Source organism: Giraffa tippelskirchi, chromosome 13 (assembly GCF_054371585.1).
Source record: "Giraffa tippelskirchi isolate mGirTip1 chromosome 13, T2T-mGirTip1v1.2.pri, whole genome shotgun sequence".
In the NCBI taxonomy this organism is placed as follows: Eukaryota; Metazoa; Chordata; class Mammalia; order Artiodactyla; family Giraffidae; genus Giraffa; species Giraffa tippelskirchi.
Window position 1 is genome coordinate 49,594,039 of NC_137287.1, and position 23,562 is coordinate 49,617,600.

Here is a 23,562-nt window from a genome sequence, read left to right on the forward strand (position 1 = left end):
CCAGGAATGTTGGGTGGAGGATATGTGTGTATATATACCTTCTGCTCTTGTGGTTAACCTGTGTGTAACCAGAAGTCTGGAAGTCACTATGTTTAGAGTAATTAAATGAGTAAAACACAGCTGTATTTATCATAGAACAATGGAAGAGCCACACTTTTCCCCCTATAATATGCATAAGTGACTCCAGAAAAGCACTACACAAATGAAGTCAGAATTTTAAATGGTCATGTCTATTTACCATCCGCCATCTGGAACATATAATAAAAAGGAAATCCATTAGAAGGAAACATTCAAATATACTTGGCTTTCAAAAGTTGGAAGACAAGAACAGCAGAACCAGTTCCTACTTGGACTGGAGTTTGTTTATTTTGCTTATTTGAAATCAGAGCCAAAGGCCCTAATAGTTTTGACTAACTCTAAGTGTTTCTTTGTTTCTGTATATTTGGGCCGGGCCAGTATCTGCAAATGAGACTTTGCAGATGGCAGATGACTTTCCTGTCTATTTTTAAGGACCTTCAAAATTTCTGGGAAATCGTTGCTGAAGTCAGGTCTCCAAAAAGCTGCCTCTGCATCATGAGAAGAAAAAGCATTATTTAATCCATAACCATTTACAGAGTCCCTGCTGTGCAGGTAGGATCATTGTTGTGTTGTGGAAAAGAGTTGTGAGGTGTCAGCATGGGTAGAAATAAACATGAAAAGAGTAAACCTTACCCTCAAAAAGTCTATGCTCCACTAGGGGAGACGAGTATATGCCTGAGTCCCTTCGCTTTGCCAAGGGAAAGTGAGAGAGAAGGGCAACCCAGTAGTTGAATGGTGTTGCAGATGGTGCACATTTCCCCCACATCCCAGGGACACAGTTGAGCACAGAAAGCCTTCCTCATCTGAGTCATATCACCACCAGGCCAGGCCGGGGCCCCATCATGCATCAGTGTTGTAAGCGATAGGAGAGCCTTAAGACTTAAGGCCTTGGACAGATGTTTGCCTTTGACACTAGGAGGATGTCCACGATGTCTCTGCTGGAAATTGTAGAGCTGGGATTAAAAATCCAAATCTGGTCAACTTAAAGTCTCATAGCTCAGGTCCTGGCACTGATACAAATCAGTAAGGCATTTATTCTCTGACCCCAGATTTTTCATTGGCAAAATAAGAGACTTGAAATTAGTAGTTTGAAAACTTTTTTTTAAAAAGGCAATAGAATACTTCTTTCAGATAAAATATTACTGAAGCCCAGGATGGAAAACAGATCAAAATAAACTACTTAGACTGAAGCCTGGGTGAGAACCAGAACCCTGATCTCCATCTCATTCTGTAGGAGTTCTGTGTGTTCTATTGTGTTATTTTTCAGAAAATACTCTCTCTCCTCTACCCCTCCCATGGGAGAGTATACTTTACCACTCCACTGATGTTGGACTTGCTTATGTGACTTGCTTTGGCCAATGAAATAGAAGTAGACATGACGTCCTTCACATTCAAAAGGAGCTTCCATAATCAAGATGGCTTTGTATCTTGCATTCCTGGACTCTGTTGTGAGAAAAGTATGCCCCAGGCAGTCAGTGGTCCCTAAGCCTGGAAGGAAAGGTGGAGCATAAGTGAGTTTTATTCTTAGTCTGGAGCAGAACCTGCATGACCAAACTGCAAACCCATGAGTGAGATATAAAGGTTTGCTTTTGAAGGGCACCGAGATGTGGGGATGCTTGTTACACTGCCTAATTACAGCAAAGGGTGACTATATAAGGTTCTTAAACAAAGTCTCAGAACCTGTGTCACTCAGAGGATAGATCTAATTGGTGGAGAAAAGTGATAATCTAAAATAACTAAGCAAAAAACACGACAATAATAACAACAAAACCGCACATTTATTCCACTGATAGTCGCCTTACCAAATAATAAAGTCGTTTTTGCTGCTTAGATGCCTAGTGTTGCTCTATTTCTGTGTTTTGTTTACCAGTTCATGTGGTACCTACTCTGGGAGCTGCCCCCAACTCAGGTGGATACACCATACTTTGTAATGCATCACCTGGAGTTTTTCTTCTTTATGGCTTACCCTAAAAATACACTGTGAGCTTCCTCAGTACAAGGTTCAGCCTGGAGTATAGAAAGTCAAATGACAATGAGAGTAGATAATATTTACTGAGCACTTGCTGCAGAAATACACTATTTCTAGAATGTTACACTAACTCATTTAACCTTTTCAAGCATTTTATAATGCTTTTTTTTTTTTTTTTTTTTTTGTAAATGAGGCTCAGAGAAGGTAAGGAACTTGCCAGAGGTCACGCAGCCAGGAGATGGCTAAAACAGGTTTCAAATCAAGCAGAATGCCTAGTGTGGCTTCCAAGTCCAGCTCTTCATCTTATCAGAGGTTCCTCATCTAGCATCCACAGACCCCTGAGTCTGTGAATAGAATCCCAGGGGGCCCTTTTATAGGAATGGGGAAAATTCTGTCTTTTAATACTTTTAACTGAATTGTAGCACTTCCTTCAATTGTGAATGTAGGCTGCAAACCACAGCCATGTTTGCAGAATCTGGAACTTTGTCACAAGAACACACCATAGATATATATTTTTTTACATAGCAGTTGTGGCTGCTCTCTCAACATACTGCTTACATTCTCCACTAGTAATTAGTAATTACAGTAGTTATTACACCTATCACTCCATGCTGTTGTTTCAAATATTAAAATATTTTAACTGTTTAAAGAAACTGTTTTTCTTTGTAATCCTTTGTTTTAAATTTACACATTTAAAAATCATTCCTTTTTACATTTTTATTTTATGTTGAATATATTTGATTAACACTGTTGTATTAGTTTCAAGTGTACAGTAAAGTGATTCAGTTATACATATACATGAATCTATTCTTTTTCAAATTCTTTTCCCATTTAGGTTATTACAGAATATTGAACAGAGTTCCCTGTGCCATATAGTAGGTTGTTGTTGGTTATCTATTTTAATATTCTGAATGAAGCACCGAAACATGCTGCAACATAACTAAACCTCAAAATCATGATATTAAATGAAAGAATCTAGCCACAGAGAACCAGGTATTATATGATTCCATTTATATGAAATGCCCAAAATAGGCAAATCCATAGAGACAGAAAGCAAATCAGTGTTTGCCAGAGGCTAGGGGAAGGGAGATGGAAAGCAACTGCTGGTGAGTATGGGATTTCACTTGGGGATGAAGAAAAATGTTCCAAAATTAGATTCTGGTGATGGTTGCACTCTGTAATTATATTGAAAACACTGAACTGTGCATTTTAAACACATGAACTTTATGGCACAGAAATTATATCTCAGTAGAATTATGGAAACAACAACAACACATTATTCTGAGAAGGGGATGACAGGCTTCTGTAGAATCCGGTGGGGTCCCTCTGCAGATTCTGGTGGGAATGCAAAGTCAGAATCCCAGCCTGCGCCTGTGCCTGATGAATATGCAGGGACGTTCTGAGTTAAATTTTCTAAAAAGTGCTAGTTATCGTGAAGTTAAGTAATTGGCTTGACACTATGAAATAAACTATTGACAGGATGATGTGAACACCGGAGGAAAGCTCCCAGGTCGCTTTAAGAGGACAGGGGGCCTGGTGTCCCTTTGATCCGTTGCTCTTTTATCAGGGCATCAAGTTTCCTTTCACTTCTCCAGTTAAGACCCTGCTTCTCAGGAAGCCCCAGGGGCAGGAAACAGTGACTTCCTTTTCTTTCGGGCAGGCCTCCCCCTCTCAATAGAGTTGTGTCAAGTGCAAAACAAGTCCTCTTCCACCTCTTCACTGGTGGAGCTGACTTGTGTGGCTTGTGTCCTAGGGATCGGCACTGATCCTGGAATGAAAAAGAGTTGTTTTCATGGTGACTTTGCTGCAGGCAGCTCCGGGAAGGGGCCTTGCCTCCTCTGAGAAGGTCTCGATGCCCACAGCCACACTGCCCTGGCTGAGTGGCCTCCTCCTCTCCCGCATCAGCTCCTCCCTTGCTGCAACAGCTGTGCTTGGTGCCCTGTCCGAGCCTGCAGCAGCTCTGGGACCAGAAAAGCTTCCCATCTTGAGCACCTGCTGTGCTCTTGGGCTAGAAGTGTTTCCTCCACCTCAGAAGGGTGCTCAGCCTGGCTAGGCTCAGCTTGGACCAGCCAGGGCCTTAACAAGCCCCAGAAAAGGTCAGCAATAAATTGAGGACAGGAGTTGGTAGATAAACAGCCCATTTTCTTCAGTCCCCAGGGTTACTCTGCTGTGTATTCCCAGAAGGAGTGAGCCTCAGGTGTCCAAGCGGTAATCTGCTCGTAAAGACATTTTTTAAACCAGCTTTCCTTCCTTCCCTGTCTTACTTTGTCACCCCCTCCCCTAAATTGTGGTTGTTAAATCATCTCCAAAAAAACCATCTTTGCATCGAAGATCCTATCTCAGGATTTGACTGAGGGGGGACCCAGCTTAGGCAGAGGGGCCCAGTGAGCAGCAAACTCAAGGTTAAGCAGATTCTCAGGGATGTCGGCTCCTCGGACCATGAACACTGCCATCACTCAGACGTTTGTGGAGCTGCTACTTTGAGTTGCCTTCAGATCCCACAAAATATTGGATTCAGAACTGCAGAAATTTTCACATATTGAACATGAAGCAAATTGTGTTTTCTTTTTGCAAATTGTTTTAAACTGCCAGAAGTTAATTCTGGCCAAGTCAAAAAAGCAAAGTTAGTTCAAGTAAGATGATGGAATTCTCCTTGTATGGATCCAAAATGGCTCTCAGGGGGATGAATGTGTTATCCAGTTCATAAAGGTAAGGCCAACCCAAATGTCGCCCATGTGACAAATGGATAAACAAATGCGGTCTATTCTTACAATAAATAAATATTATTCAGCCCTAAAAAGGATACTGACAGGTACATGCTACAACTGGGATGAACTTTGAAAAAGTTAAGGGAAAAAAGTCAGACACAAAAGGTCACATCCTGTATGATTCAATCTGTGTAAAACATCCCAAAGAGATAAATCCATAGAGAAAGAAAGCAGATTAGTGGTTTCCAGGAGGTGGGTGGAGGTGGAAACAGGGGGAGTGACTGATTAATGGATATGAGGTTTCCTTTTAGGGTAATGAAAATAGCTTGGAAACAGATTGAGGGTCATGATTATATAATACTGTGATTGTATTAATACTAAATGCCACTGAATTGCATACTCTAAAATGGTTAATAGTTAATTCTATGTTATATGAATTTCCCCTCAATTTTAAAAAGGCATGCGTTACAGATTTTATTACTCAGTGTTAATGTCCTACTGCAGATTGGGCTCATATTCTGACTATTTAGCACCTTTAACGTGGACCAGCCATACTGCAGGAGGGAAGGTCTGGATCAGGCCTGGGAGGCAGGCCTTCTTCTATGGATAAATCAGGGGGCTCTTCGGGGGTGTGGGACAGTGATTACTCGCTTCTCAGTAAGAAGTATCTCAAGATCTTAACAACAAGTTTCACTGACTGAGCCCCCTTCTCCCAGGGGACTATTGAGAGACTGACATCTATATTTGCTGAGTGGAATCTTTTATTTTTTTAATTGAAGTATAGTTGATGTACAATATAATAAAAGTTACAGGTGTACAATATAGTGAATCACAATTTTTAAAGGTTATACTCCATAAGTTATTATAAAATATTGGCTATATGTGGAATCTAAAAGATGCAACAAACTAGAAACAAAAAAGAAACAGACTCACAGATTTAGAGAACAAATCAGTGGTTACCAGTAGGAAGAGGGGAGAGGGAAGGGGGCAGGGGCAATATAGGAATAGGGGATTAAAAAGTACAAATTATCATGTCTAAAATAAGCTACAAGGATATATTATATAGCCCAGCAGGGTCTCGTACTGAGAATAATTCCTTCTTCCAGCCCCATGGTCCACAATGAGGTCATGGCTATAGCCTGGCTGTGTCTGGGGAGGGCAGAGCTCACACCAGTGCTCCTGCCAGCATCTGACCCAGTGGCCACCAGTCCCTGATGCCAGGAGGGCAGGTGCTCTGCAGCAGGATGCTAACCTCCTTCCCGAGCCCATCCCTGCTCTGCAGGCTGGGGAAATCCGTGCTTTGAAGCCCGGTGGAAGCACAGGCGGGAGGCTGGCTCTACAGCTGTGCTATTCTAAGAGTGTTCTGGGACCAATAACTTTGGTATCACACAGGAGCTTGACAGAAAGGCAGAAACCTGGAATACACTCTCGCCCTGCTGAGTCAGGACGATGTCTATGCACATTACGATCTCAGAAGTTCAGCTTTAGCAAACAATCTCTTAGGTCCACTTACTATTTTGTCTCAAATTTTAGGCTCTGTCTCCCTCACTTGCTGATCTCTTATGGCCATAGTTTGGAATGGACACGTCTTTATATCTCTTTAGATACTGTCCAGGGCTTTTCTGGACAGAACCAAAAGCAGTTCTAGAAAACCCATACTTTCTTTCAAGTATCTTGTTTCATCTTAGAAATTCATGTGAATGTTGCACTTTATTCCATGTATATTGATGTTTACCTGAACCTAAAACTGGTTGCTTTTTACCTACAAAATCTTTGGATGAAACTAGAGGCTTTAGGAAGTTGTAGCATATTTTTATTCACTATGGCTTTGTATCCCCAGCATCATGGGAATGCTGCAGATTGCAAAGCAGATGTAAAGTGACTCAGGAAGTTTGTGATTCAACAGGGAAACCACCGACCATTTCAGCCTCTTATTATTAGGGTAAATATAAAGAGGCAGATATACGATTAGACTTTGAATTTTTAACTTTGTGTAGTGACCACAAAATAGAAACAAAGATTTATGTGAGGTATTCAACTAAAGCAGGAGGGATTTAGAATAGCTCCATAAAAGATTTCTAGATGCAGTGACTGTCTTAGGTTAGGTTTCCTAGAAGCTGAGCCTGAGATAAGGATTTGGGTGGACAGAGGAGCCCGGCAGGCTACCGTCCATGGAGTCACAAAGAATTGGATACAACTGAGTGACTGCGCGCACACACACACGCACACGCACGATTTATTAAGGGGCCTCTTGGGAGATGGGGAGTGAAGGAAGCAGGATGAGGGTGGGAGCCGAGCGAGGATGTGTCCTTAGGGAGAGTGTTGGCCTGATTCACAGGGAGCTCAGGTGCATGGGTGGTACTACAGAGCTGTCTCACCTTGAGATAAGAGCATTTTGTCTCAGCCAGTCATCAATGATGACTGAGGGGCTAGTGCCTCTGGATGTGATCCCTGTTCATCCCAGGGCAATTCTCTGGAGAAAGGAATCTTCTTTTTGAGCAGCGAATCCTCTTAGCAGTCAGTAAGGACATCTGGGTGTGCAAAATAGCACTCACTACGACTGATGTAGGAGTATTCCACACTGGTATTCCCATAATGCCATTCTTTCACTTAGAGACTCCTTCCTGTTTGCTTCAATCCCTTCAGTTTACACTGATGCCATTTTCTTCTCCAAAGTGTTGCTGGATACCACTAGTGTGGGGAGCCGCTGGTTTCTGCTCTTGAAACAAAATTCCCAGTGGATCCTGGTTATTCCCACTCAGTGCCGTGCTTACTTGTCATCACATTAAGGTGAAGTTCCTGGGGTGGCCCCCTTCCTTCCCACTTTTGATTTCCATGTGGTCCTGCCCTGGTAACACCCATCAGTTCAGGGGAGATTTTTCCTGAGCACAGAGTCCCAAGGAAATAACAAAAGGACAGCCCTGGCCTTATCGTTCCAGTTGATTATTTAAACAGCTGCCAGAGAGCTGCAGCTGCCTTGGCAAGAGTCCCCATGAGGAAGGGAGTCAGTCTACATGAGCGAGTTGCTACAGTCACCCCGCAGGGAGGTACCCCTGAGGGTCCTTCAGACTCAGAGAAGGCAAGGATCAGGCTATGCAAAATCTGGAAGTGGTTCAATCAGGCATGAATTAATCAGGATTCTTGTGTCAAAATGATCTGGAGGCAGGTGCTTCTTTTTCTTTCCTCACTCGTTTTTCACCCCGTTTTCCTCTCTGCAGCCTTTTCCCTCTCCCCAGGCTGAGACTGGTTGGCCATGGTCCATGAATGGAACCTGCAGTAGTCTAAACAGGCCCCAGGAGTTCAAAATGATTCCTGAGAACTTACAATAAAAATGATTCCCAATGCAACAATTTTATTTCTTATTGTTGTAAGAATGTACTGTAAGTAATAAACAATATGTCTGTTTTGTATGAAAATATCCTTTCTGGAAAGAGCAGTCTTTAAAAAAAAAATTATAGTGTGTTCCAGATTCTTTGCTATGTTGATTGATAACACTTGACCAGAGAGTTCTTTTTCTGTGGAGTCACTCATGAGATTACTGCTTCAGAATATATTTTGGGAAGTCTCATATTTTACATTAGTCTAGGTTCTCCATAAAAACAAAACCAATTGGAAATGATAGATGATAGATAGATACACGGGGATGTACTATATGGAATTTGCTTATGATTATGTTGGCTGAAAATTTCAAGGTCTGCAATAGGCAAGCTGGAGACCCAAAAGGGCTAAAGGTACAGCTCCAGTCTGAGTCTGAGGGCCTGAGAATCAGAAGGAACCATGGTTTTGATGTGACTTCAAGTCCAAACGCAGGAGAAGAACTTCTCAACTTGAAGACAGGGAAAAAAGAAATTTTTCTGACCCAGCCTTTTATTCTGTTCAGGTCAACCCACATTGGGGAGGGTAATTAGCTTTCTCAGTCTACCAATTGAAATGTTAATCTCATCCAGAAACAACCTCACAGACACATCCTGAATAATGTTGGATCCAGTATCTGGGCATCCCATGGTCTAGGCATGTTGACACATAAAATTAACCATCACACATTTATTCCAATCTCCCTTGGGAGATCTGATTTAATCACCTCTGTCCTCTATGGACATGAAAATCTAGCTCTTGGGGCCATAGTTTGTTCATCTGTGAAATGAAAAGCCTGAATAAGACAATTTATGAAATTCTGACTATGTGATTAAATTTTCTTTCATAAAATTCATAAAATGCAGTAAAAATCATATTTGATATTTCTTTGGGATAGAAGAGTTAGACCTTGATTTATATGTGGAATTGTGCATATTTTATAAAAGAGGTTATGGACCTATGGTGTCAGAGAAAGTGAGTTGCCTATCAATAACTGTAATTTTAACTCAAGAAAAAGACTGTATTCCCAACCTTCTCTTAAAAGTTATGGAAGGCCAAAAAATATAAGTGGGAACTGTTGGGTGGGATCTGGAAATATTCCTTCAGAAATTTTTGCACCCTACTTTCTTTTCCCCCTCTTCCTCCTGCTCCTTGCCTGGAACAGAGATGAAATATTTGGAGCTCCAGCAGCCATTTTGAACCATAAAGACATCTCAAGTTGGAAAACATATACTAAGGACGGGAGAGCAAAAAAAAAAAAAATAGAAAGAGCCTAGGTTTCCCCCGACACCATAGAGCCTTCATATTAGCTCAGCATAGCCACCTCTGAACTTCATTGTATGTTGGGATGTTATTTTGAAAGTCCTTAAAGGAACTGAATTCACTTTTTGATTTTCTTGGAACAGTATTTTTCAAACTTCAGCATGCGTTAGAGAGATTGTTAAAACATGTGTTACTGGTATACCTCTGCTGCTGCTGCTGCTGCTAAGTCGCTTCAGTAGTGTCCAACTCTGTATACCTCTAGAGACTCTGATTAAGTAGGTCTGAGGTGGAGTCAGATAATTCACACTTTTAATGAGTTCCCAGGTGATGCTGATGGTGCTGGCTCAGGGACAACACCTTGAGAACCACTGTCTCAGAACATCTCCAGTTCATTTGAACAGGAAGAAAGAAACCTCTGCCTCTTGGCAAAATGGTATCACAACCTAGATTATCGGGTGTCAGCAAAATGTTTTGTCTTACAAAATTTAAATTTAACTGCCAAACACCTGATGAATGGTGTCCTGGGGAGTTTTCATTTACATGAGCAGGAGAGGATGGTCTTGGGGTCTTTCTCTGAGAGCAAAATGCTGAGAGTCCGGAGTTGACATCATACGGCTTTGAAGTTTGTGGGCAGAGAGATGGCTCCACAGAAGGCTGTGTGTCACCATTTTCAATGTGTGGCATTGTTGTTTCCTCTTACCTCAAACAAATGTCCATCAATGTTGATAATAGTCTCAAACGTTCTCTTTATTAACACCAAAATCCTGAGGGACATGTTTTTTCCAAAACAATATAAACAATCAGGTGAATTTAAACAAGTGCTTTGGAAAGTCACCTCAGGAAGCCCTCCAGTCTGAGGGAATGTCACTTTCCCAAGTCTCCTTGGGGCAGCCTGCATCTCTGTGAGTCCTTTCCCAGGCTTACATCACATCTGCATTCATCATGAGCAACTTTCTTGGGGATATTGGCAAGGAAGTCCTGAGCTTTACGAGTTTGTCTTCAGGTCTTTAAGGAGAAAGAGAAGTGTGAGCAGAGGTGGATTCAGGTCTTAGGAACCCCCAGTCCCTCTAGCCCATGTGCTTCTTCATCTTCTCTTTAGACCTTTCATTTTCAGGCAGAACTAATCTCACCAGGTCAGAGCTCTGTGTACTTACCAATCTGCTTCTACTTTTTCTCTCTTTGGCTACTTGGCATAGACCAGGTGCTCAATAAAAGTTTGTGAAATAAACTGGCCACAAATGTGCAAGGGTTTACTATTGTGATTATGTAACTATTACTCACAATAGTAAACCCTTGCACATTCTTTCATACCAATACCATTCTTTCATGATTGGTCAACAGAAAAATTATAGAATTCTATATCACCAAAACTACTATTTAATAGAAAACCCTGTAATCACTTTTAAAAATCCAGATGCATGTCAGAATTATCTTGGAATTTTTTTGAAAAATATAAATGCCCAGGTATTGCTTTTTTTTTTTTTTTTTCCTAGAGTTCCAGATATGTTTTTAATGAGCAGCCATGTTTAAAAACAATTGGACTATATGAGGATCTTTTACTTTTATCTAGTTTGTTTCACTTTTTCTATTTCATATTCAGTGCTCCTATTTCATTTAGTTTATATTTTCCAATTTCTCCATTTTTTTTGATATTCTTTCTCAAGCCTTTATCAAGTGTAGAAGAAAAGCTTTCGTATACATATATATGTAAATAATATATACACTATATATTTTAGAAAGCATGAATTTTTGTCTAACTAAAAAATTTATGGCATTTTGATTCCACTTGCTTGACTTAGTATGACTAGAATGCTAGATTTCTAATTTAAAAATTAGATAAGCAACAAGCAGCAAGGTTTACTATATAGCACAAGGAAATAGTATCTTGTTCAGTTCAGTTCAGTCGCTCAGTCGTGTCCGACTCTTTGCGACCCCATGAATTGCAGCACGCCAGGCCTCGCTGTCCATCACCAACTCCCGGAGTCCACCCAAACTCATGTCCATCGAGTCAGTGATGCCATCCAACTATCTCATCCTCTGTCGTCCCCTTCTCCTCTTGCCCCCAACCCTTCCCAGCATCAGGGTCTTTTCCAATGAGTCAACTCTTCGCATGAGGTAGCCAAAGTATTGGAGTTTCAGCTTCAACATCAGACCTTCCAATGAACACCCAGGATTGACCTCTTTTAGGATGGATTGATTGGATCTCCTTGCAGTCCAAGGGACTCTCAAGAGTCTTCTCCAACACCACAGTTCAAAAGCATCAGTTCTTCGGCACTCAGCTTTCTTCACCGTCCAACTCTCACATCCATACACGACCATTGGAAAAACCATAGCCTTGACTAGATGGACTTTTGTTGGCAAAGTAATGTCTCTGCTTTTAAATATGCTATCTAGGTTGGCCATAACCTTCCTTCCAAGGAGTAAGCGTCTTTTAATTTCATGGCTGCAGTCACCATCAGCAGTGATTCTGGAGCCAAAAAAAATAAAGTCTGACACTGTTTCCACTGTTTCCCCTTCTATTTGCCATGAAGTGATGGGACCAGATGCCATGATCTTAGTTTTCTGAACGTTGAGCTTTAAGCCAACTTTTTCACTCTCCTCCTTCACCTTCATCAAGAGGCTCTTTAGTTCTTCTTCACTTTCTGCCATAAGAGTGGTGTCATCTGCATATCTGAGGTTATTGATATTTCTCCCGGCAATCTTGATTCCAGCTTGTGTTTCTTCCAGCCCAGCGTTTCTCATGATGTACTCTGCATAGAAGTTAAATAAGCAGGGTGACAATATACAGCCTTGACGTACTCCTTTTCCTATTTGGAACCAGTCTGTTGTTCCATGTCCAGTTCTAACTCTTGCTTCCTGACCTGCATACAGGTCTCTCAAGAGACAGGTCAGATGGTCTGGTATTCCCATCTCTTGAAGAATTTTCCACAGTTTATTGTGATCCACACAGTCAAAGGCTTTGGCATAGCCAATAAAGCAGAAATAGATGTTTTTCTGGAACTCTCTTGCTTTTTCGATGATTCAGCGGATATTGGCAATTTGATCTCTGGTTCCTCTGCCTTTTCTAAAACCAGCTTGAACATCTGGAAGTTCACGGTTCACGTATTGCTGAAGCCTGGCTTGGAGAATTTTGAGCATTACTTTACTAGCATGTGAGATGAGTGCAATTGTGCGGTAGTTTGAGCATTCTTTGGCATTGCCTTTCTTTGGGATTGGAACGAAAACTGGCCTTTTCCAGTCCTGTGGCCACTGCTGAGTTTTCCAAATTTGCTGACATAATGAGTGCAGCACTTTCACAGCATCACCTTTGAGGATTTGAAATATCTTGTAATAACCTATAATGAAAAATAATTTAACAAATAATATATGTGTATATGTACAACTGAATCACACACAAAAAATTATTATACTTTTTGAAATTTATTAATGTTTATCTTTTTGCCAGTTTTTCTAAATGTCCTATGGACATCTAATAACAACATATGAGACACAAAATATTAAACATATTTGTGTAGGATATAAGATCAATATGTTAATTAAATATAAATCTATTATGTTTAAATTATTAATGACATCATTTAAGATGCTCCTATTCTTATTTTTTATGCACTTGATAAAATACTCTCAGAGAAATGTTAACATGTCTCACTATGATTATATATTTTTTCTTTTCTCTTATATTTCTTCTGATTTTTACTTAATGTATCTGTTGTTAAGGTGTCCAGTGGTTTATGATGTCTATCTTATTTGTGAATTGTACCTTTATCATTAAAAATATTCATCTTTGTTTCATTTAAAATTAATAATTTTTTTTAAAAAAGAAAAAAAATGTGCAAAGGGTGTGACTCAACTATGAAAGCTCAGGGTAAACAATTGGTGGCACTTTTGTTTCCATCTTTCCTTCCTCCATCCCTCTTCATGGGATTTTATTGGAGCTCCAAGTCAGTACTCCACTGAGACACAATGTACCTATAGTGAGGGAGACAGATCTTCACGAACAGTTTGATGCTGGTGTAACCTTCACCTGGGTCAAGAGAAGAACACCTCTATCACCCCAGAAAGACCCCCCAGTTCCATATGCAGTCACTTACCACTTTTGAACTTTGTATAAATATCTGGCTTCTGCAACATAGTGTTTGTTTTTTTTTTAATTTATTTTTTTATTGAAGGATAATTGCTTTACAGAATTTTACTGTTTTCTGTCAAACCTCAACATGAATCAGCCATAGGTATACATATATCCCCTCCCTTTTGAACCTCCCTCACATCTCCCTCCCATCCCACCCGTCTAGGTTGATACAGAGCCCCTGTTTGGGTTTCCTGAGCCATACAGCAAATTCCCGTTGGCTATCTATTTTACATATGGAAATGTAAGTTTCCATGTTTCTTTTTCCATACATCTCACCCTCTCCTCCCCTCTCCCCGTGTCCACAAGTCTGTTCTCCATTGCTGCCCTGTAGATAAATTCTTCAGAACCATTTTTCTAGATTCTGAATATTTGTGTTAGAATACGATATTTATCTTTCTCTTTCTGACTCACTTCACTCTGTATAATAGGTTCTAGGTTCATCCACCTTATCAGACCTGACTCAAATGCATTCAATTTTATGGCTGAGTAATATTCCACTGTGTATATGTGTTGAGATTCAGATGGCTCCTTTCTTAATTTTCTTTAAAATCAAATGAGCTGACCTTGAGCCCTTGTGGTATTGGGCTGCAGGACCGTCCTCTGAATTAGTAGGAAGGCCCTCCCCCGACCTCTCCTAAAGGTCACAGCAAACCTGGGCTGGGGGACGGGCGGTCTCAGGCATCTGCTGGGGTCCCGCGCCTCCTCCGTCCATGGCTGGCCCACCGTCTAAGCCGGCTCAGAGCTTGGAAACCCAGCACCCTGGGCTTGCGGGCAAGGAGGGACCTCGTTGAGGCCCCAGGGTATCAGGTGCCCTTGTAGCTGCCGGGGAGGCCTGTCCCTGCGCAGGGCTCTGTCTGGGATCCCAGACCTGGGGGCCCTCAGCCCTGTCTCTGCTGCCTGTCTCGGGAATCTCCTTCTTCCCCTTTCCCAGCCCCAGGAATCTGCCTCCATGTCCTCATCCCTTACTTTCCCCTTACTTTACAAAAGCCAGGAATGAGACTGCTTTCTTCCAGCAGTTTCTCTGTACCCCGGCCTGGGCCTGAGACACACAGATAGTGTCTGACGGTTCTCCTGAGGCTGGTTCTTCTGGGCTCCACTCGTCTGCTCTCCGTCCTCTCAACAAGATTGCCAATCCCCAATAAATTGCTTATTTTTGTGAATTATTAAAATCACTCTTTGCAAGCTATTTAATTCCAATTTCTTCATAGTCACCTGGCAAGAAAAGAAAAAAATAAATCACGCAACTCAAAACCACACTTAAAGTAAATATCTGCTCAGTCTGTGGCAGAACCACAGAATGTTTGTGAAGGAGACACACCACCATGCTGACTAGTCTTACCTCAAATTCAAGGCCACAAATACCAAATGGTCTGAAATCCATTAATACTTCCCAAGAATGTTCAATGTCCTGGTCTCCCTAATGACCCATTCACACCTCCTTGACTCTCCTCAAACTTCCCGCTCAATTACTTCCCCAGCCCCAACACACACACCTCTCCACCTGCTTCGCTGATAACCTGCTTCAGATTCCTGTGAGAAATCAGTGTTGGCTAGACTGTCGTCCCTCTGAAGGTTCTGAGGAAGACTATTTCCCTGCTTCTTCCAGCTTCTGGTGGCCTCAGGTGTTTGCTGGCTGGTGGCAGCATCACCCCAAACTCTGCCTCTTGTGTGTCCTTGTCTCTTCCCCTTTTCTTCCAAGGACAACAGCCACTCTGAACTAGGAACTCCCTGACACCTATATGATCTCATATTAACTAATTACATCTGTAAAACCCTATTTCCACCTAAGTTCACATTCACAGGAATCAAGAGTTGACTTGAATGTAACATGATTCAAGCCAAAGTACCATCTCTCTCCCTCCTACTCTTGTGCAAGGCCTCTGTTCCCCTCTGTGGACAGTGGTTCATTTTGTCCCCTCCTTGAACTCAGCCTCCTTACTCAGTCCGTGCTTGACATGTGTTCCCTGGAGATTGCTCTTGTCAAGGTCACCAATGACTTGGTATCTTGCTGCATGATAGAAGACACTAAATTCACATATTCTTTAATGAATGAATGAGTTATTCTTTCACAATGAACAGAAGAAAAAAAATATTAAAAAAAAATAACTCTGGCACAAATAGATGTAATACCACTGTCCAAATGAAAGATTCTTAACTGGAATGCAGTACACAAATCACACAGCAGTATGCAGTGCCTCTGGGCAGTCCCAGCTTAGGACAACTTATGATCTAGTGGAGTTTTTTGGCTTGACTAGGACTGTGTCTGGGTATTTGAATGCCTTCATTCTTCTACCTTAAGTGTGGACTCTCACAAGCTGATTATTTATCTCCATTTCTATTAGAGGAAAAAAGTGGAGATTCATTCTATCTGGAAAACACTCAGCCTCCTGATGGGTCTCCTGAGGTGACATCTTTTCAAATTCTACCTGGAAATCTTACTGTGGTCCTAGGGGGAAATAATTCTTTAAGCCCTGGACATAAGTCAGTTTGCCTCATTCTGAAGTGATGTCTTTGGATGAATGCCAATCTCAAATGAGACACCAAGGCAGACACAGATGAGGTTATTATAGGCAAGACTGATTGGACTTGATAGGGGACATTGGCCTCCCTAACTACTCCACCTGTTTAAACCATTTTTTACACATTCAGAAAGTCTCTAAAATGACTGATCCTTGCTTCGATTAAAGGATGTCTCATTCCCAGGGAGGTGATTTCTAACACATTTCTGTAGATATCATAAATGGTGTAAAGGGCTTGTCTTCTCATTTATAATGAATAGGTTTTTGAAACCTTCTATTAATGTAGCTCCTTTAAAGACTTCAAAGGGAAGGAAATTCAAATCATGATAATAGTGCAAAAATTTGTGTTTCAATGACTATGACTCTTTATCTTTTCATGAATTAAAAAATAAAATTATATCATAATATCCTTCCTTCAAAATATTTTATTTCTTTTTTTAAAACACAAATAATCCATATCACAAAAAAGTATGAATAAGTAGAAGGAAAGAAAATTAGTGTCACCAATACACATACCAGCTAGAATCACCATCAAATTTTCATAGTATTAAGTATAAAGGAAGGAACTTTTTTCTATATGGTATTACTTCCCTTCATGGCCCTAAAATAACTATGATTACTGATTATTCAGGAAGAATCTGGGAAGCCACAGGAATAACTGATCACTCAGAGAGTGATCTGGAATCAGGGGAGAAATGATGGAGTTTCTGCTTCACCGATCACTTTTGAAAAGAAACACAAGCAGTGCAGAAAATATTTATAGATTTTGTCCCAGTAAATGCTTCATCTCTATTTTATCTCTACAGAATTACAGGTCATTACCAGCAACAATCCATGTGACTAAATCTTCAATAGAAACACTTTGTCTGATAGCTGTGCCATTTTATGGGACAATTTTTTCAAGTCACATAAAGCAATTAAGAGTTATTATAAAAAATCAATCTAGTCAATCTCACTTCTTCTAAACTCAGAACAATATTCATGACAACTTGTTTCTAAACTATGTCATCAGCCATCAGAAGTAGGTTCTTACAGATTTGGAGTTAGCAAACAATTTCTGGTGTAGAACCTGATTGTAAGTTTCTGGGCCATATGATTTCTCTCTCAACTACTCAAATCTACTTTTGTAGCCCCAAAGCAGCTGTGAATAATACATAAATGAGTGAATGATGCTCTACTCCAATACAACTTTACAAAAATCAGGTGGCCTGTAGACCTTAGACCATCATTGCAAATTCTTTCAGAATTCTCCAAGCAAGTGGCCAACCTTGGATATTTCTTAGTGGAGGACAGTGAGTTAGAGAATATCAAGGTTGGAGAAGCCAAAGGTAAAATTTTTGGAAAATACCCACTCTGCAAAAAAATCCCCCAAATCCTCCACCCCCCATAAAAGAGAAAAAGAAAAACCTATCTAAAATGTTTCTTAGCTTTACTTGGAAAATGATGGTTTGCAAACTTTTCTTAGGTCAAAAAAAATTTTTTCTCAAATAAAAATCTATCAAAAATCTCAGTATACAAAAGAGATTAAAAAGGAGTAGCTCTCTATTTGAAAGGGGAGATCTGATTACTCCTCTTCTCCTTTGCCCTTTCAGCAACCTTCAAATGTATTTCTGGAAAGTTCTGGAATCTCTTGACTAGAATTTAAAATGCTACAGTGTAATAGAAAATACACATTTGCCTCTAATTAAGTTTATAAGATTCAGCAAATAAAAATATAGGATATCCAATTAAACTTGAATTTCAGATCAACAAGTTGCACTTTTGTTAGTATAAGTATGTGATATGCCATATATGGAACATATATATACTAAAACATTATCTGTTGTTGATCTAAAATTCAAATTTAACTGGACATTCTGCAGTTAAACAGCAAGGCTATATCTTCTTCTTTTTTTTAAATAGTAAAAGATGTTTGTCAGTTTTTACAATCAATAGCCAGACAAAAAATAAAAGAAATATTACAGCTGCAAGCCATAATGGGAACATGATTAACTTAACAATATAAAATAATTACATACAACTTGGGAGGCGAAACAGATTGATGTGGTAAAGTGGAAATGCATACATGCACATGTTTTCATCTGCCCAGACAGTCTATGTCTTTGGTTGGTGCATTTAGTCCATTTACATTTAAGGTAATTATCAATATGTATGATTCTATTACTGTTTTCTTAATTGTTTGGGGTTTATTTTCTGTAGGTCTTTTCCTTCTCTTGTGTTCCTGCCTAGAGAAGTTCCTTTAGTATTTTTTGTAAAGCTGATTTGGTGGTGCCGAATTCTCTTAACTTTTGCTTGTCTGGAAAGCTTTTGATTTTTCCATCAAATCTGAAGGAGAGTCTTGCTGGGTAGAGTAGTCTTGGTTGTAGGTTCTTCCCTTTCATCACTTTAAATATACCATGCCATTCCCTTCTGGCTTGTAGAGTTTCTGTTGAGAAATCAGCTGATAGCATGATGGGAGTTCCTTTGTATGGTATTTGTTGTTTTTCCCTTGTTGCTTTCAATATTTTATCTTAGTCTTTAATTTTTGTCAGTTTGATAGCTGTGAGTCTGGGTGTGCTCCTGCTTGGGTTTATCCTGCCTGCGACTCTCTGTGCTTCCTGGACTTGGTTGACTGTTTCCTTTCCCATGTTAGGGAAGTTTTCAGCTCTTATCTCTTCAAATATTTTCTCAGGTCCTTTCTCTTTCCCTTTACCTTCTGGGACGCCAATAATGCAAATATTGGTGCATTTAATGTTGTGCCAGAGGTCTCTTAGGCTGTCTTCATTTCTTTTCATTATTTTTTCTATATTCTGTTCTGAGGCAGTGATTTCCACCATTCTGTCCTCCAGATTATTTATCTATTCTGCCCCAGTTATTCTGCTATGGATTCCTTCTAGTGTATTACTCATTTCTGTTTGTTTGTTCTTTAGTTCTTCTGGGTCATTGGTGAAACATTTCTTGTGTTGTCTCCGTTGTTTCCCTAAGATCCTGGATCATCTTCACTATCACTATTCTGAATTCTTTTTCTGGAAGGTTGCCTGTCTCCACTTCATTTAGTTGTTTTTCTGGGGTTTTATCCTGTCCCTTCATCTGGGACATAACTTTCTGCTTTTTCATAGTGATTAACTCTCCATAATATGCTTTTTGTTTTAGCAGCTGTGGGACAGTGCTTATTCTTGCTTCCGTCTGCCCTCTGATGGATGAGGCTAAGAGGCTTGTGCCAGCTTCCTGATGGAAGGAACTGGTGATGGGAAAAATTGGGTCTTCCTCTGGTCAGCGGCCTTGCTCAGTAAAGCTTTAATCCAGTTATCTGCTGATGGGTGGGGTTGTGCTCCCTCCTGGTGGTTGTTTGGCCTGAGACGACCCAGCCCTGAAGTCTATGGACTCTATGGTAGGGTTAATGGGGAACTCCAAGTGGGTTTACACCAGGGGGGGCCTTCCTGGCCTGATATTGCCAGTGCCCCTGTTCCTGCACTGAGCCCTTGCTGACCCACACCACCGTAGAAGACTCTTTCAGGGGTCTTTAGTTCAGGGGTTTTAGTTTAGCTTAGCAGGAAGTTTTAGTTCAGTTTCTTGTGGGGTCACTGCTCCTTTCCTCTGGGTCTTGGTGTGCACAAGATTTTGTTTGTGCCCTCCAAGACTGGAGTTTGTCTCCCCCAGTCATATGGAAGTCCTGTAATCAAATCCCTCTGTCCTTCAAATCAGTTTCCCTGTGGATTCCCAGTCCCTTCTTTGGATCTCCAGGCTGGGAAGCCTGACACGGGGTTCAGAACCTTCACAACAATGGCAGAACTTCTTTGCTGTTATTGTTCTCCAGTCTGTGGGTCACCCACTTGATGGGTATGGGATCTGATTTTATCCTGGTTGTATGTACCTCTCCTACTGTCTCTCTGCAGCATCTTTTTTGTTTTCGGATGTGGGGTATCTTTTTTTCAGATGGGTTTCAGCATCCTCCTGACTTCTCTTGTGGCTCAGCTGGTAAAGAATCCACCTGCAATGCAGGGGACCTGGGTTTGATCCCTGGGTTGGGAAGCTCCCCCGAGGAAGGGAAAGGCTACCCACTCCAGTAATCTGGCCTGGAGAATTCAATGGACTGTATCGTCCAGGGGTCACAAAGAGTCGGACACGACTGAGCGACTTTCACTTTCAGCATCTTCCTGTCAATGGTTCTTCAACAGCTGGTTGCAATTCCTGTGAGCAGGAGAAGATGAGTGCATGTCCTTCTACTTTTCTGTCTTGAACTGGAAACCCCTACTTCTTTATTGAGCCTCTCTGTGCCTTAATCTGTAATGAGATAAAAATCCTCATCTGTAAAATGGGAAAATGATAGTACTTACATAAGAGGATTTTTTTTAAAGAAGTTATATTTGAAAGCACATAGGAAACTCCCCGGCATGTAGTAAGTGTGATATATCTGCCTATTAACTATCATTAGTTATGTCATTTGCTAATTAACTATTAATAGTAGTGATATTGGTTATAAGTAGTTGTAATAGTCCTGACTGATGTAATTGCTATGAACTGAATTGTTTTCCCTCAAAATTCACATATTGAATCCCTAAAAACCCTTTGTGACTCTATATAGAGATGGGTGATTTCAAAAGGTAATTAACGTTAAATGAAGTCATAAGAATGAGATCCTAATGCAATATGACTGCTGTGTTTATCCTTACAAAAAGGGGGAGAAACACCGAGGATGTGCACACATAGAGAAAAGACCACGTGAGAACATAGCAAGGAGTGGCCATCTACAAACCCAGGAAGGGTCCTCAAGAGAAACCAAACCTACCGGCACCTTTGTCTTGGACTTCTAGCCTCCAGATCTGTGAGGAAATAAAGTCTGTTATTTCAGCCACCCAACCTGAGGCACTTTGCTATGGAATCCCTTGCAAACTAGTACAGTAATCATACACAAGACTTCAGAAATTATTTCCATTGGCTATTACAGGAATTGAGATATTTAAAATATGAGCAAAAGATAATATTTCGATAAATTGTTTTGGGGATTCCTTTCATTTAACACACTTTTATATATATATCTCATTTTTATGCTAAAAAAAAGTCTCATCCTCCTTTGACATTTGTTATTCATTTTAAGTTCATTTCTGTAATTGTCCCTTATTTTAAAATGGTCCAATAGATGAAAATTAAGTGTCTTGAGGAAGTGAAGTTAGTTGGTTGCTCAATCGAGTCCAACTCCTGTGATCCCACGGAATTCTCCAGGTAAGAGTACTGGAGTGGGCTGCCATTTCCCTCTCAGGGGATCTTCCTGACCCAGGGAATGAAATTGGGTCTCCTGCATTGCAGGCAGATTCTTTACCATTTGAGCCACCAGGGAAGCCTTTGAGGAAGTGAGGTTTTAGCCAAAAGGAATGCAATTCTAGTCCAGAGATAAATGGATTAAAATTCTGCTGCTTTAAATTTTCTTTTCTTCTTCCTCCTCTTCTGTCACTAAAACTCATGAATTAGATAAGCAGTAGGCGTTTACTTTTAGTTGTTGTTGTTGTTGTTGTTGTTTTTCTAATGTATGTGTGCTATCCATTATTCCAAATAGACCAGGCAGTTAAATATAAAATTCATCAATATTCAATGTAAACTGCCCATGACAGCATCTTGGAATCAAGTCTCAGTATTGTTGAGCCTGTTCTTGTGCTTTATTTCACATCAAGTTAACTTACCAGTAAATCCCTTTTATTATTTTGTAAACTCTTTGAGGCCTAAGTAATCTCCCATGTCCTACAAAAATATAGATTCACTTTCTTCCACTAAAAGACACTTGCAATATCCAGCATTTGCTTCAAAATAATGAGGGATTGAGGGGGAATGAAACAAGATTAGTAGTGAGATGGTTTTTTTAGCTACATGATAGGTACATTGGGAATCGTTATGACATTCTCTCTGCTTTTGGATATGTTCAAAATTTTCCACATTGTGGTAAATTTCCAATGCTTCACTCCCTCTAAGTAACCAAATCACATGTGCACACGTGCATACCCTTTTCTATTTGTGTTGTTCCTCCCACTCTACTGGGCATAGTGTATGTCCCCACTCCCCAGATACTGGCCTCAATCCAAAGACATTCTGTGGCCAATGAAATATGAGTAGACTTGACATGGAACATCCAAACATTTTGAACAAGCCTGTGTGTTGTGCCTTGGCTTCTTACACTTGCACTCTTGACCTTCAGAGTAGTGTGTCCTGGGTACCTGTTGTTCCTTTAGCCTAAGTCCTGGAAAGGATGTAGAGCAGACTCAAACTTCGCTCCATTTGGGGTCTGGCCCAGCCCAATCCAGTCCCAAATGACTAGACCACAGTCACCCACCAGATCTGGGATAGTAAAACAAATGTTTGTTGTTTCAAGCTGCTGAGATGTTGAAATTGTTTGTTATGGAGTGTTTTCATCAGAGAAACCTGACTAATACACTCAGATGATTTTTCTAAATAAAGAAAAAACACTATTAAAAGCTATATTTTATGTTAAGAATTGTATGCTCCTGAAAGAGTTCATTTAATTAAACTTGATTTAAATTATTCAGCTGTTTTCCTATCTAGAATTCATCAATGTCCATTTAGCAAATTTGAAATCTAGTAACTGATTTTACCATTGGTCCTAAGGGTCTTGCCCTTTCATAATTGAAGGAAGTGATGGAGGACCTTTTCTGTTTCTGCTCTAAGGCCAGAGACCCACTCAAACTCTGTTTAAGGACAGGACGAATGTGACGAGGATTCTTACCAGAATCCAAGGGCAGGAACCTGGCTTAGCTGATCTGTGAGGGAATAAGAATTGACACCGAAACCAAGGTAAAAACAGAGTGGCCACATCTGATTGTGAAGCTGGGTACTCAGGGTTATCTTGGCATATCTTATCTATTACACATTTTGTATTTATCATGACAATTTTCTGGCAGATGACATTAAAAGTGCTTTGTCCTATATCATAAAATATTTCAGTAAATGAAAGCAAAGTGTCTTGAGGAAATGAAACTTTTCTGAAATTTGCAAAAGGCGCATATGCGCCTGTAGTGGTTTTGATAACTTGATTTCTCTCCTGATCTCTTTGATAAACTGACTTTCTCAGGTTATTCAGAATGCTTAGTTTTTCCTAATTTCAACTTGTGCTTGGTGCATTGTATTAGGTGAAAGGTAATGGACTTTGGGGGAAGGATCATATTTTTTTCCACTTTACCATCAGTGTTTTAATTAGGGTTTCTCCCCAAAGACAGAGTGTAACAAGTAGTTGATTTGGAAGGATACCCCAGGAAAGTATAAGGAAAGAAGTCAGGAAGTAAAACAGAAGAAGAAGAGAAGCCAATAAAAGGCAGCCAATGAGAAGGTTGTTTCAGGACTCAGCTTCCTGGGGACCCTGTGTGACCAGCATAGGTCATGCCACAGGTTGCCTTGTGTGATGGCTGATTTTGTGTTTCAGCTTGACTAGTTTTCCCATATGGTTCATTGGTAAAGAATCCACCTGCCAAGGTTGGAAAGATCCCCCAGAGAAGGAAATGGCAACCCACTGCACAATTCTTGCCTGGGACATCCCATGGACAGAGGAGCCTGGTAGGC